Raw genomic sequence first — 15,832 nt, forward strand, 5'->3', positions numbered from 1 at the left:
AGAAAGAAACAGAGGAGAAAAAGAAGTCGGGGGTGGGGTGGGACACCTCCAAATCTACTTTAGTCAATTTAGAATAGCACTCTCCCCTCCCTTGGAAGGGTGTTAGTGTCAGTGTGTGATACGAGCATGTAAGAGGGCAAATATGTGTTGAATGAATATGAGTTGTGAACTGGGCATGTTCAGGAAGCCAAGACAACACACAACAAAAATGATAACCAGGGCTTTCCTACCATCTTTCAGGCCAACTAATCTCTACAAAAACTGGTTAGAAATAATTAGGGTAGATTATTTACTGGGAAGGGAAAACTGGTAATGAGACAGAGTCTGGGAAGGGTATTCAAGAAGAGGATTGACAATTTCTGCACCAAAAAGGATCCTTAGTGAACATTTCCTTTTCTGATTTTGTACAGTATAAATACTCAGTGGATAGTAGAAAGCATCAACAGCTGTAGTCCAGCGAAATAATTCTCCTAGCCTCTCACCTGAACAGGTGTCTGGTTTGATTCACATGGGACCATGATTGGGAGTCTGAGACGTTATGGTGAATGTAACACAGGAAGAAATAATCTAACCACAAGTGCATAGCTATTTAAAAATAAAGCTTTTTTATTTAAAATTTTCAATGTGTGATACTTTTCCCAACCCACCAATAATGTTTTCACAGGCTTTTTCTGTTCAATATTCTCTTCTTCCAATATTCCTTCTCCCCTCACCTCAAGCAGGGTCTTTTAATTCTTTTCTCCTATTTGCACCATGAAATCCTGCACTTGGGCTAATTTCCTTCTTCACTGTTTCTTATCCCCTATTCTTTCTTTGATGCTACTCTCCAACTTCCTTATTCTACACTTTTCTCTTTCCCTTTTGTTTTCATCCCATCTGCATTATCTACATTTTTTAAAGAAATTCTATTAGGTTCCAGAGGCGTTTATTTAATTCTACACACATGCACTGAATTCTTAACTCCACTAGTTAACACTATAAGGTAGAACTCAAGAGCTGCCTAGGTTCAGATTTTTGTTACCTTACATACTTGTTGCATGGGTTTGGCCAAATCACCTTCTGTATTTCAGATTAACTCCAGGTTAACTCAACTGTAAAGTAAAGATAATAGTAATACCTCTTTCATTAAGTTCTGAAGATTAAATAAATTAATGCATGTAAAGAGTGTAAATGAGTGCCTGACAAAAAGTCAGCATTTTATAAATGCTATCATTATGCTTTATGCACTGTTAAGTCTCTAGGAATATGGATGGTTCAAACATAGATCTATGTTCACAAGGAATTTATGATCTAGTGGTGTTCCAGAAAGTTAAATTATCTACCCTAGGAGGAGGCTGACTGAAACAAACAAGCTCTACATGGGAAAAGAATTCATAAACTATACAGAACTGGTCTTGCATGCACATTCACTGCATCATTATTCACAATAGCCAACATAGGGCAGCAACCTAAGTGTCCACCAGTGGAAGAATGGATAAAGAAGACATGGAGTGCTTGGTTTGGCAGCACATATACTAACATTGGAATGATACAGAAGAGATTAGCATGGCCCCTGTGCAAGGATGACATGCAAACTCGTGAAGCGTTCCATATTTTTATGACACATTAAACAAAATGGACTTAATTGATATTTATAGGACATTCCATCCAAAAACAACAGAATACACTTTCTTCTCAAGTGCTCATGGAACATTCCCAAGAGTAGATGATATACTGGGTCACAAATCAAGCCAGGGTAAATTTAAGAAAATTGAAATCGTATCAAGTATCTTTTGCAACCACAACGCTATAAGACTAGATATCAATTACAGGAAAATATCTGTAAAAAATACAAACACATGGAGGCTAAACAATACACTACTAAATAAGCCAAGAGATCACTGAAGAAATCAAAGAGGAAATCAAAACAAACCTAGAAACAAATGACAGTGAAAACACGATGACCCAAAACCTATGGGAGCAGCAAAAGCAGTTCTAAGAGGGAAGTTTATAGCAATACAATCATACCTTAAGAAACAGGAAACATCTCAAACGACCTAATCTTACATGTAAAGCAATTAGAGAAAGAAGAACAAAAACCCCCAAAGTTAGCAGAAGGAAAGAAATCCTAAAGATCAGATCAGAAATAAATGAAAAAGAAATGAAGGAAATGATAGCAAAGATCAATAAAACTAAAGGCTGGTTCTTTGAGAAGATAAACAAAATTGATAAACCACTAGTCAGACTCATCAAGAAAAAAAGAGAGAAGACTCAAATCAACAGAATTAGAAATGAAAATGGAGAAGTAACAACCGACACTGCAGAAATACAAAGAATCATGAGAGATTACTACAAGCAACTATATGCCAATAAAATGGACAACCTGGAAGAAATAGAGAAATTCTTAGAAAAGCACAACCTTCCCAGACTGAACCAGGAAGAAATAGAAAATATAAAGATACCAATCACAAGCACTGAAATTGAAACTGTGATTAAAAATCTTCCAACAAACAAAAGCCCAGGATCAGATGGCTTCACAGGCGAATTCTATCAAACATTTAGAGAAGAGCTAAGACCAATCCTTCTCAAACTCTTCCAAAATATAGCAGAGGAAGGAACACTCCCAAACTCATTCTATGAGGCCACCATCACCTTGATACCAAAACCAGACAAAGATGTCACAAAAAAAGAAGACTACAGACCAGTATCACTGATGAACCTAGCTGCAAAAATCCTCAACAAAATACAAGCAAACAGAATCCAACAGCACATTAAAAGGAACACACCACATGATCAAGTGAGGTTTATCACAGGAATGCAAGGATTCTTCAATATATGCAAATCAATCAATGTGATACACCATATTAACAAACTGAAGGATAAAAACCATATGATAATCTCAGCAGATGCAGGAAAAGCTTTTGACAAAATTCAACACCCATTTATGATAAAAACCTCCAGAAAGTAGGCACAAAGGGAGCTTACCTCAACATAATAAAGTACATATATGACAAACCCACAGTCAACATTGTTCTTAATGGTGAAAAAGTAAAACCATTTCCTCTAAAATCAGGAACAAGACAAGGATGCCCACTCTCACCACTTTTATCTAACACAGTTTTGGAAAGTTTAGTCACAGCAATCAGAGAAGAAAAAGAAATAAAAGGAATCCAAATAGGAAAAGAAGTAAAACTGTCACTGTTTGCAGGTGACATGATACTATACATAGAGAATCCTAAGGATGCTACCAGAAAACTACTAGAGCTAATCAATGAATTTGGTAAAGTTGCAGGATACAAAATTAATGCACAGAAATCTCTGGCATTCCTATACACTAATGATGCAAAATCTGAAAGTGAAATTAAGGAAACACTCCCATTTACTGTTGCAACAAAAAGAATAAAATGCCTAGGAATAAACCTACCTAAGGAGACAAAAGACCTGTATGCAGAAAACTATAAGACACTGATGAAAGAAATTAAAGATGATACAAACAGATGGAGAGATATATCATGTTCTTGGATTGGAAGAATCAACATTGTGAAAATGACTATACTACCCAAAGCAATCTACAGATTCAATGCAATCCCTATCTAACTACCAATGACATTTTTCACAGAACTAGAACAAAAAATTTCACAAGTTGTATGGAAACACAAAAGACCCTGAATAGCCAAAGCAATCTTGAGAAAGAAAAATGGAGCTGGAGGAATCAGGCTCCCTGACTTCAGACTATACTACAAAGCTACAGTAATCAAGACAGTATGGTACTGGCACAAAAAACAGAAATATAGATCAATGGAACAGGATTGAAAGCCCAGAGATAAACCCAAACACATATGGTCACCTTATTTTTGATAAAGGAGGCAAGAATATACAATGGAGAAAAGACAGCCTCTTCAATAAGTGGTGCTGGGAAAACTGGACAGCTACATGTAAAAGAATGAAATTAGAACATTCTCTAACACCATACACAAAAATTAACTCAAGATGGATTAAAGACCTAAAGGTAAGACTGGACACTATGAAACTCTTAGAGGAAAACATAGGAAGAACACTCTTTGACATAAATCACAGCAAGATCCTTTTTGACCCACCTCCTAGAGAAATGGAAAAAAAAACAAAAACAAACAAATGGGGTCTAATGAAACTTAAAAGCTTTTGAACAGCAAAGGAAACCATAAACACGACGAAAAGACAACCCTCAAAATAGGAGAAAATATTTGCAAATGAAGCAACTGACAATGGATTAATCTCCAAAATTTACAAGCAGCTCATACAGCTCGATATGAAAAAAACAATCAACCCAATCCAAAAATGGGCAGAAGACCTAAATCGACTTTCTCCAAAGAAGATATACAGATTGCCAACATACACATGAAAGGATGCTCAACATCATTAGTCATTAGAGAAAGGCAAATCAAAACTACAGTGAGGTACCACCTCACACTGGTCAGAATGGGCATCATCAAAAAATCTACAAACAGTAAACCCTGGAAAGGGTGTGGAGAAAAGGGAACCCTCTTCCACTGTTGGTGGGAATGTAAATTGATACAGCCACTATGGAGAACAGTATGGAGGTTTCTTAAAAAACTAAAAATAGAACTCCCATATGACCCAGCAATCCCACTACTGGGCATATACCTTGAAAAAACCATAATTCAAAAAGAAACATGTACCACAATGTTCACTGCAGCACTATTTACAATAGCCAGGACATGGAAGCAACCTAAGTGTCCATCGACAGAGGAATGGACAAAGAAGATGTGGCACATACATACAATGGAATATTACTTAGTCATAAAAAGAAACAAAGTTGAGTTATTTGTAGTGAGGTGGATGGACCTAGAGTCTGTCATACAGAGTGAAGTAAGTCAGAAAGAGAAAAACAAATACCGTATGCTAACACATATATATGGAATCTTAAAAATAAAGGGCTCTGAGGAACCTAGGGGCGGAACAGGAATAAAGACGCAGATGCAGAGAATAGATTTGAGGACATGGGGAGGGGGAAGCGTAAGCTGGGACAAAGTGAGAGAAGGCATGGACATATATACACTGCCAAATGTAAAACAGATAGCTAGTGGGAAGCAGCCACATAACACATGGAGATCAGCTCGGTGCTTTGTGACCACCTAGAGGGGTGGGATAGGGAGGGTGGGAGGGAGACACAAGAGGGAGGGGATATGGGGATATATATATACATATTAGCTGATTCACTCTGTTATAAAGTGGAAACTAACACACCATTGTAAAGCAATTATACTCCAAGAAAGATGTTAAAATTAAAAAATAAATTTAAAAATAAGATATGGAGTATTTCTTAATCACAAGAAATAACAAATTCCTGTCATTTGTGACAATGTGAATGGCTCTTGAGTGCACAATACTAAGTGAAATAAGTCAGGCAGAGAAAGACAAATACTATATGATATCACTTACATATGGAATTTAGAAAAGCCGAGCTCATGGAAACAGAGTACCGTGGTGGTTACGAGGGGTGGAAGGCATGAGAAATGAAGAGATGCTGGTCAAAGGGTACAAACTTCCAACTAGAAGATGAATTCCTTCTGGGGATCTATGGACAGCATTATGATTAAAGATAATAATACTGTACTACATACTTGAAAGTCTCTGAGAGGTTAGATATGAAATGTTCTTACAACAACAAAAAGGTAATTATATGATGTGATGGAGTTGTTAGCTAACACTACAGTGGTAATCATATTGCAATGTATGTGTATCAAAGCAACACACTGTACACCTTCAACTTATATGACCTTATATATCAGGTATATCTCAATAAGTTGGGGGGGGGAAGACTTAGATGAGACCCATTGACTCTGTGAAAATTCAGCAACCCAGAGTAGGAGGGTACCTCAGGTTTATCCTTACATTTTTATGAAAGTCAAGTATTGTAAAGCAATAAGAATCATGGAATTATGATTAATGTGAAATTGGGATAGTAAGGCCCCTACACCAAAGTAACTAAGTTCTTTGAAGATAGTCTGAAAATAAATAATTTAAACAGCATCAAACTTACACACTGAAAAAAGGTGAGAGGAGAAAGTAGCACCATTCCATTTACATTTTTATTGTGTGGCTTGTTGAGAAAGCACTAAATATAGATTGCTTGGCTTAAAGCCTGGATCAATGATTCTTGGAGATTTTTTTTTCTTTCTTCCTTTGGGGAAGAGGGGTTTACATCTGCTATGTGATTCACCAAAGAGCAGAAAAAGACTTCGGAAGAAATTCTATGATTCCAGTTACTATCCATTAAAGGCAAAGAAGGAACATTTTAAATGATCAGTATTATCCCTGTAGAATAAATAATTGTCTTCAACTCATGGGCTATAGGATCCCCTAACAGCTTTGTTCATTTAAACGGAGGCTTTAAATTTTAATAAATGACTCTAAGCTCTGGATTTTGTCATTTCGGCTTTGGGGAATTAAATCTTTAAGTAAAATTGTGATGTGGCAAAGATACCAAAATACATTTGACTTTCAAATAAAGGGAGAGCTCTTAGATACTTTTTCTTGTGAAGACAGGTGACAGTGAGGATAAGTAGATGTGTCTTAAATACTGATGATAAGCACACAAAGTGTTCACAGGGGCTTGCACTTTTCATAGATTGGGTGCAGCCCTGCTACAATGTCTCACTGGAAATAGAGTAACTGGATTTTTTTTAATGGAGAATGTATCCATATGTGAACACATTGTGCTGACTCTTAACATTTGATTTCCTTTCTCTATAGGGAGACAGCTCTAGTATCTCTTTAGGGGGCGGGTATGAAGGAGAATTTCAAAGGCACTTGTGTCCAAATGCCATGCCAGAAGAAACACTGTTACCTTGGTTGTAATCTTGCTGTGTGGGCCCTTGCCTCACACAAATTCCTGGGCACTGGAGCACTCCTGGAGCAAAATTTTAATATTTGGAAGTTGGTAGAAGCTGATACCAAGGTGTTCACAGTATCAAGAATTTTTGGAAAAAGAAATCACACCTAATATATGAGGTTGATATATTCTGGAATAAAATATGTTCTGTAGTGCAAACAAAGAAAGGAAGAAAGGTTAAGTTTTTGGAAGACTAACCATGATTCAGCTGTTTTTTACACATTGAATTTAATACTCTTTGAGTAGTTTTTATCACATCCTCATTTTTATAACAGAGGGAAAGTAAGACGCAAAGGGCTAAGTGATATGTCCCAAGTCACCCCATGATTAAGTAGAAACTGGATTAGAAGCTACATTTGTAGTTTCAAACCTAGAAATAACCAGACCATCCCACACTCACTTGATGGTTACAGAAAGAATCGCAATGACTGACTTCGTGTATCTGAAGATATCAGGGAAATTTTCTAACACGGCAGAGTCTACTCATGTTCAAGAATGAGAAGCCAGGAAACCACACGTAAGCAACATGAATTACAACAGCAGTCATTTCTTTTAGGATAAAGAAGAAAACAAAAATTATGGAAGTCTCCAGTTAGATGTAAATATCAGTACTTAATTTCCAAAAGAAATACACTATGTGGTTTAAAAAATATGTTTTCTCTTAGTATTTTCAAAGCAACATTGCCTATCAAGACTTTAATATGATGACGAAGGTGGTAATTACCATGGAACAAAAAGCACATAGCAAAATTTAATGGTGGATTTAGAAGTTAACTGATATTAAGGCCTCAGACCTCAAAAACAATTTCGTGTAGTTTATGGGTCAGACTGACCTGTACAGGATCAATTTTGACAGGAGTCAGAAATCAGAAATAGACTTATAAAGGGACAGAACATAGCTTAGGCACTGTCATGATAGAGAGAAACATGTAATTTTGAACCAGAGATTTGCAGACTGCTATGCACTTTTCATAAAACATGATGAAAAATCCAGTTTGGAAATTGCAATTTAGGAATACAATCTTCACTGACAAATAACTCAAATTTGAAGGCAAGAATTATAAGATTGGTTTGTTTCAAATTCATGTCAGCCAAGACATAAGCAAACAGTCATTAATACGAGGATGTCAAGAAGGAAATGATCCCAGAAATATTGTGTTATCCTCTTCCCTTCAGTGCTGAATCAAGTCATATTTACTGACTGTGTAAAATATTTTAAGGCAGAACCTGGTGCAAAGTCTAATTAGAAATAATAATAAACAAAATGTGTCTTAGTGGGCTTGTAGTAAATGTTTTAATGCCATTTCTAAGCTTCAGTCTTTAGGATTGAGATTGGGAAGGGGCATCTCAGTTTCTAACCTCCTTTGTTTGCAGTTTGTAAAGGTATGAGGCAGATGGTTTGGGGCATACCATGAGTGACTTTGGATGATTCCGTGTGATAACTACAGTTGGACCTCAGAGATTGCTGGAACATTAATGACTGGCCATTATGGTGCTAAAACCAATTTCAGAGGGAGACACATTTGAATATTTTATCTCTTAGCACAGAAATACAATTACTATCTAATTAGTGATAAATTAGGTATTTTTATTAGACAATGTTTGTAAAGCACCCTACTATGATGTACATTACTGGGTATGAAGAGCTCAAAATTATACAGTCAACATTCAGCTATGGGTGGACATGAAACTCCTTTCTGTATTTATTTTAGAATTGTTCTTGGTTTTCTTCAACATGGTCTCAGTCTCAATCAGTAGTGATTTGATAAATGTTCTCCAGCCCTACAGTTTTCTCAGTAGCTTCCAGATTAAAACTTAGTGTCCTTTGGGTGAATACAGTCATATTCAAACATTTCCATGATCTCTTTTCCCTTTCAACACTCTTCCCAAACTCCCTTTCCTCCTATTCTCAAACCTGATTAAAATCTGTGTCAGAAAAGACCAAAGAATATTTGCACAAAAGGAGCCTGTGAACAAATTGGTGACAGGCTGTGAGTCTGGTTTGGGTCACTTCTCTGTTGGTCAGTCTTAACCTCGTCTGTCTAATGAACACATCCAGCTTCGAACTCCATGGGTGGCCTGTTTGATGGTTTGGGGGCATCCAGCTGAGTGACCATCTATGGTCTCCTGACCTCATGCATCTCCCTGAAAACCCAGCCACCCCTAACGCACAGTCTATCACCCTGGCTTCGCAGGGTCCTCCGCCTCACTGGGTGGGACGTGGGAGTGCCTTCCTTGGTCATCTTCAGGCCCATTAAAAATTACAGAATTCCCATCCTGTTCATTTTGACTTTGCAGGAACCTGAGGGAAGAGTGATTTCTGACCTTTCCTTTAATTAATTAATTATTTAATAGATATTTATTGGAGTATAATTGCTTCACAGTACCATGTTAGTTTCTGTTGCACAACAAAGCCAATCAGCCATATGCATACACATGTCCCCATATCCCCTCCCTCTGTGTCTCCCTCCCACCCTCCCTATCCCACCCCTCTAGGTCATTGCAAAGCACCGAGCAGATCTCCCTGTGCTATAAGGCTGCTTCCCACCAGCCAACTATTTTACATTCGCTAGTGTATGTATGTCGATGCTACTCTCACTTCATCCCAGCGTCACCCTCCCAGCCCATGTCCTCAAGTCCATTCTCTATGTCTACCTCTTTATTCCTGCTCTGCAACTACATTTATCAGTACCATTTTTTTTTTTTAGATACCATATATATAGTTAGCATATGGTATTTGTTTTCTCTTTCTGACTTACTTTACTCTGTATGACAGACTCTGGTCCATCCACCTCACTACAAATAACTTAATTTCATTTCTTTTTATGGCTGAGTAATATTCCATTGTATATATGTGCCACATCTTCTTTATCCATTCATCTATCGATGGACACTTAGGTTACTTCCATATACTGGCTATTGTAAATAGAACTGCAGTGAACATTGTGGTACATGACTCTTTGAATTATGGTTTTCTCAGGGTATATGCCCAGCAGTGGGATTGCTGGGTCATATGGTAGTTCTATTTTTAGTTTTTTAAGGAACCTTCTTACTGTTCTCCATAGTGGTTATATCACCTAATTTATTTTACAACTCTCTAATCTCTCTACAGCCCTTTGATGGTGTTGGAGAGTGGAGTAATAAGAGACGAGGTACATCCTAGCCAGGGAACTGGGTGCTAATCCCCCTTGTGAGTTGAAATCCTGAAATGTGGGAGAGAGACACATCCACATTGGGAACAGGGAAGACTAATGACCTTGTTTCTTCTCCCTTCACACTGTTCTCAAAAGTTCCTCTCCTCCCTCCAGCCTCTGACCCAATCTCACCTCGCTACACTCGTCCCTAGTATCTTCCTGAAGGCAAACTCCCGTGAATCCACTTGGCCTCATGTTCACCTGGGGAAGATGAGAGTCTGGCCGAGGGTATTAAAGTTCTTTAATTTAGGAGCTGAAGAGTTAACCACTATGGTTCTCAGCTTGGAGATCCTACTACATAATCCAGCAAACTCATCTTAGGGTTGAAAGGGTCAAACTCTAAAGGAAGAGAAGGAAGGGAAGTTCTTGATGATATGACCTCCCTGTGTTACAAACTACTATGTTAGCCCTTAGACCTAAGCCACTCACAATCTATAGTCAGAAATATGAGCTGGGGAGCGCAAACTAAAAGATGTGGACTTGACTTGTGTTCCCAAATGTAGGACAGAGCACAAGCTTTTCATCACTTTGCTGCTTCCCCAATTCACTGAAATGACATCAAATATATTAAGATAAGTCCCAAGGTCCAAGTAGAAATTTTGAGACCATGGATGCAGACAGAATGAGACTGGAAGAGAAACCAGAGTAGAACCAACTGCCTTCAAGGTGAGAGGTGAGCGTTGTTGTTTTCAAAGAAGTGCTGGAGAACTTTCAGAGTCACTAAAGGAATTAAATGAAGAGGGGCTAGTCAGGTGCCCTCCTCCTGTTTAGATGCACATAGGCTAATCGAGTTAAAGCTTGAGAAGTCACCAAAGAAAGTGCCTGATCTGTCTGGTGAGGACTCCAAATGTCGGTTTGGGAGCTGAAGAAAGAATCAGAATGGAGGATAGGGGGAATCTAGACTCCCACAAACGATACGGAAGAACGGCTCACACAAGGGAAGGCAGTGCTGTCCAAGAGGGATGTTAAGCTGAGAATTTCTTGGTCTGCCTACTTGTTCCCTGCCCATGTGCCCTCAGAGGAAGCCTGCCTCCTACAGACCTCTGCCTGGTAGTCCCTGCAAGGAGGGACCCTGCAAGGAGTCCTTGCAGCCAAGGGGAGACTATCCATGGGATTCTCCCATGTCGGATATATAGATACAAACAAAACACAAACAAACCATGTCTTTCATCTACTAATATGGACCGACAACTGAGCACCCCAAGGCTTCTGAAGAAAACCAATGGCAAAAAGAAAAATGCCAGGAAGTAGATAGAGAATGGCAGACTCTAGAGGAAATAGAAACAATTAGGGGAAGAAAATAATTTCACATTTTTCTAATTGTTATCCTCAGGGAGATTTGATAGCATATTGCATACATGGACAAAGAATAGGCTGCTCTGTAGAAAGAATGAATCAAAAAGTGAGAAAACATCCTTGGAAATTGAAATTATAATTGCCTTAAGTTAAAAAAATAAAATAAAAAGAACTACTCAATGATAGAGTGAAGATACTGAATGCTGAATCAGTGACCTGGAAGATAAAGAGCTAATATTAGTCTTTCATTTGCTATGAACTCATTTGCCCCATGTAACATTCCTACAAAGTAGGTACCATTGTTATTACCCTCACTTTATAGATGGAGAATCACAGACAACACAGAGATTAAGTAATTAGCCAAAGTTCATACAGCAAGTAAGTGGCAAGGACAAAATTCTAACTGTGGCAGTCTGTAGTGTAGAAAAAGATAAATATATGGAAATTAAAGGAAGAAAAGTTAAGAGATGTGGGAAGATCTAGAGAATCCATCATCCTTCTTATAGGAATGTTAGAAAGGATGAGGAAATAATCTAAGAAATAATAGAAGAAATTTTCATGGTGTTGAAGAAAGATTAGAATCTTGAGCTACATAAAAAGAACTTTTGGAAAAAAAAGAAACAAAATACCCACTTGGACACAAACTCTATGTAAAATACAAAGATGATTAGAAATGCTAAACATTATGGAGAGATTAAACTATCATCTACGAAAAAACACAAACCAGAGTCCCGTGCAATGATGCGTGGTGGGGGTCAGTGGTGACTCTAAGGTTTATAGGGAGGATGACTTAATCCCAGAAGCTTATTTCTAGGCAAGCTCTCAATCAAATGAAAATGCAAAAGGAAGAGATCTTTAGATGGAAGCCAGATCACGTAAGTCCTCTGTCCCAACTCTCCAGTTTCTATTTCACGCCAAGTAATTCAGTCCTGACAAAGGCCCACAGGGCTCTGTATATTTTGCATCTTGTTGTCTCCATCTCTGAAATTGCTGTCACTCCTCTCTGGTCATACTGGCCACCTTGCTGCTCCTAGATATGCTCCAACTCCAGGCCTTTGCAGCCCCTCTTCTGACGAATCTCTTCCCCAAATATCCACCCGGGTCGCTCCTTCGCACCCATGAAGTTTAGACTCAACTGTCACCTCAGGGACTCCTTCCTTAGGAACTTTATGTAGAATTCCCTTCCTCTCACCTCCCCATTCTCAATATCCTTCTCCCTGTTTTATCTTTCTTCATAGTGTTTATGACATAGCATGCGTAGCATATTCTGTAATTTGCTGATCGTATTTATTGTTTGCCTCCGTCCACTGGAATGTAACTTCCAGATGTGTGTCTATTTAGTGCACCGTTGTATCTCAGCCATCCAGAACAGTACCAGACACACAGGAGATCTTCAACATACGTTTGGTGAATGAATGTTGAACACGGCAAGAATATGATTAGAGAATTTCAGAGGTAGAAAATAGAAGTTTCCAGAATAGGCAGATGAGTATTGACTTAAATTGTACTTATATGAGACAAGACTTTTAAAATCTACTTTATTATTTAATCCTATTACATTACCTTCACTCTCTTCTGAATGTAAAAAAATACAAAATGGTAGTTAATTTTTAATTTTCCAGCCTAGTGATGTTGTCTATGCTCTGAAAATGTATTCATTTCTATGTAGACCATAATAGTTCCTCAATCAGAAACCTAGAATAATGAAGGCTACCATGATTAACTATTAGGTGACACTTGGAAATCAAAATGGCAGAAACAAGCTGGTTTCAAACATACATATACAGTTTTGCTAAAACATTGCCATGGCAAAAATATGTTAGTGACTTCGAATATAAAAACTCATGCTGTGTAACAAGTTTTTTAAACCCTAAATCATTCTTTGCCACCACATAGACTTGGTTTTAACGAATAGCTTGAGTATTTTTTCTTATAACAAAATGAAAGAATAATGAGTTTTCCTGGAAAAATGGTTCCAAGACTACATCTCCCTTTATTTTTAGCTTACTTGCAGACTTCTGTAAACTCAGAGACATCATACTCTACATTTTCTAGAAAAGTAGAAAAATGAACCTAAAGATTGCAAACCAAATTTAAACAGATGCTAAAAGATAACCGCACGCACATAGAGAAGCAAATTCATATTGATACAGCTTTTTCTATTTTGTAGTAAAACTACAGACTTCTCTTTTCTTTCTATATCCAAGGCAGGTAAAGAAATTATTTAATTCAAACAATTATTCCTTCTACCAAGTCATAAAAGTAGCATCATCAATCTTACATTTGCTTAGCAGTCATCTTCACCTGCATGTTAAAGGTCTAGCAAAACTTCAAGAAAAACTCTGGGGCTTCCCTGGTGGCGCAGTGGTTGAGAGTCCGCTGCCAATGCAGGGGACGCAGGTTCGAGCCCCGGTCCGGGAAGATCCCACGTGCCGCGGAGCGGCTGGGCCCGTGAGCCACAACTACTGCGCCTGCGCGTCTGGAGCCCGTGCTCCGCAGCAAGAGAGGCTGCGATAGTGAGAGGCCCGTGCACCGCGATGAAGAGTGGACCCCGCTCGCCGCAACTAGAGAAAGCCCTTGCACAGAAACGAAGACCCAACACGCCATAAATAAATAAGTTAATTAATTAAACAGGTCCACACAGATGATTCATTGTCATATGACTGTTGTAGTCTGTTAAAAAGAAAAATTCTGATCTTCCATGTAATGTTTATTACTTCTTCTTGAAAGCAAAAGGATATTAGAAAAAAGTATTATACCTCCCCATCCCCAGCCTCCTGTCTCCTCTTCCTAATTCTTACAAAGTGCACAGGTTTTATCTGGTTCCTCACATCAATCTGGCGGCACAGGTATCAGTGTCCACCCTTTAAAGGTACAGAAATTAAGGCTCTGGTGGAGGGATCATCTTGCCCCAGTCAGGCAGGCTTTGTGTTTCCATTCTGTAACAGCGGTCCATGGCCCCTGTCGAAGACACACAACGTTTCTCAAACTTGAGTGAACATCAGAATCACCTGAAGGTCTGGCTAGAGCGCAGACTGCCGGGCCCCATGGCTTAGAGCTCCCTATGGAGAAAGTCTAGCATGGGGCCCAAGAGCCTCCATGTCTAACACGTTCCCAGGTGATGCTGATCCTGCTGGTCCACGGACCACACTTTGAGAAGCACTGCCGTATACAAATACATACCCTCCAACCTTTTGGATTCAGAACTCCTGTCCCCTTCCCACAAACCTCGTCCGTGAGTCGTTTCCTCCATCTCACTTAATGGCAACTCCATTCCTCCACGGCTCAGACCAATGTCTCTGAAGTCTTTCTTGAATCCCCTACAGCCTGCATACTGTGAATCCCATCTTTCAAACATCTCACGGCCTCTACTGCGACCATCCTGATAGAGACACCAGCATCTCTCACCCAGATCACTGAAACAGACCCACATTTGACCTCCCTGCTTATATGCTCCCTCGCCTACAGCTGGCGGTAAACACAGTAGCTCCAGAAAGATACATTTAAAATGTAACTTTATATCATTCTTCCGCTCAAACCCTGACATGACTCGTGTCCTCAGAGCCAAATCCCAAGTCCCTGTAATGGCTCGGAAGGCCCTGCATCATGTAGGCTTCAGAGTTCCCCAAAACCACCTCTCGTTAGTCTCGCCCCTCACAGCACTCCGACCGCTCCAAACTCCTTGCTGTTCCTTGCGCAAGCCTGGCACTCTTCTATTTCATGCCTTTTACCTACCCCAGCTGCCCCCTCTGGCTGGCATGCTCTGTCTCCAGAGGGTCACGGGAATACATTTTCTCACTTCCTTTGTTTTTGCTCCAATCTCCCATCTCCATGAGGGCTACGCTGGCCACACCCCTCCCCCAATCCCCACCCACGACACTTTGCTCTACATTTTAATTTTCCCATAGCCCGTATTACCTTCTATAACATGATTTGCTTATGTATTATGTTTCTTGTTTATAGCCTGTCTACTACCCATGTTAGAATAGATGCTCTGAGAGGACGGAAATCTTCGTGTGTTTTGCTCACTTCTGTGTTCCAAATCACTACTATGGTCTCCCACACAGCAGGCACAAATAAATACTGTTGAAAGAATGACTGCATCATTACTCTTATTCACTTAACATTTCATCAGACTGATAAATTCCATGCTGACAGTCTGCTCCAGAATCAGCCACTCATCAATAATCCTGTCTGAAATAACTTTTTAGCTCAGCGAGACAAAGAAATTAAAATTATCAATAATTTCTGACTTCTGTGTTAAGTCAGTAGTTTTCTATGATAGTGATTAACTGGCAGATAGGCATTTATATGGTGGCATGTGAACTCTAAATACTGTTAATAACAAACGTCAGCTTTGAGAAATCTGTAATCTAGAGTGTCACGATATGTCCATTACAATGGCAGCTCTAATTCTTTTTGAGTAGAATAAAATATGAACAAGTTAGAGCTTAACTCATATTATATT

The 15,832-nt window shown here is 38.9% G+C and overlaps 1 protein-coding gene and 1 non-coding gene across 3 annotated transcripts in view; one reads left to right on the forward strand and one right to left on the reverse strand.

Annotated features, from left to right (window-relative positions):
• The window catches only part of ADGRB3 (adhesion G protein-coupled receptor B3), a 781,830-nt gene that overhangs the window by 257,323 nt on the left and 508,675 nt on the right, over window positions 1-15,832 (reverse strand). The gene's annotated exons all lie outside the window — the stretch shown is intronic.
• Window positions 1,491-1,597, forward strand: LOC131740282 (U6 spliceosomal RNA). The gene has a single exon (XR_009330879.1). It is a non-coding gene; the product is annotated as a U6 spliceosomal RNA (small nuclear RNA).

This window comes from Kogia breviceps, chromosome 13, assembly GCF_026419965.1.
Source record: "Kogia breviceps isolate mKogBre1 chromosome 13, mKogBre1 haplotype 1, whole genome shotgun sequence".
Classification (NCBI taxonomy): domain Eukaryota; kingdom Metazoa; phylum Chordata; class Mammalia; order Artiodactyla; family Physeteridae; genus Kogia; species Kogia breviceps.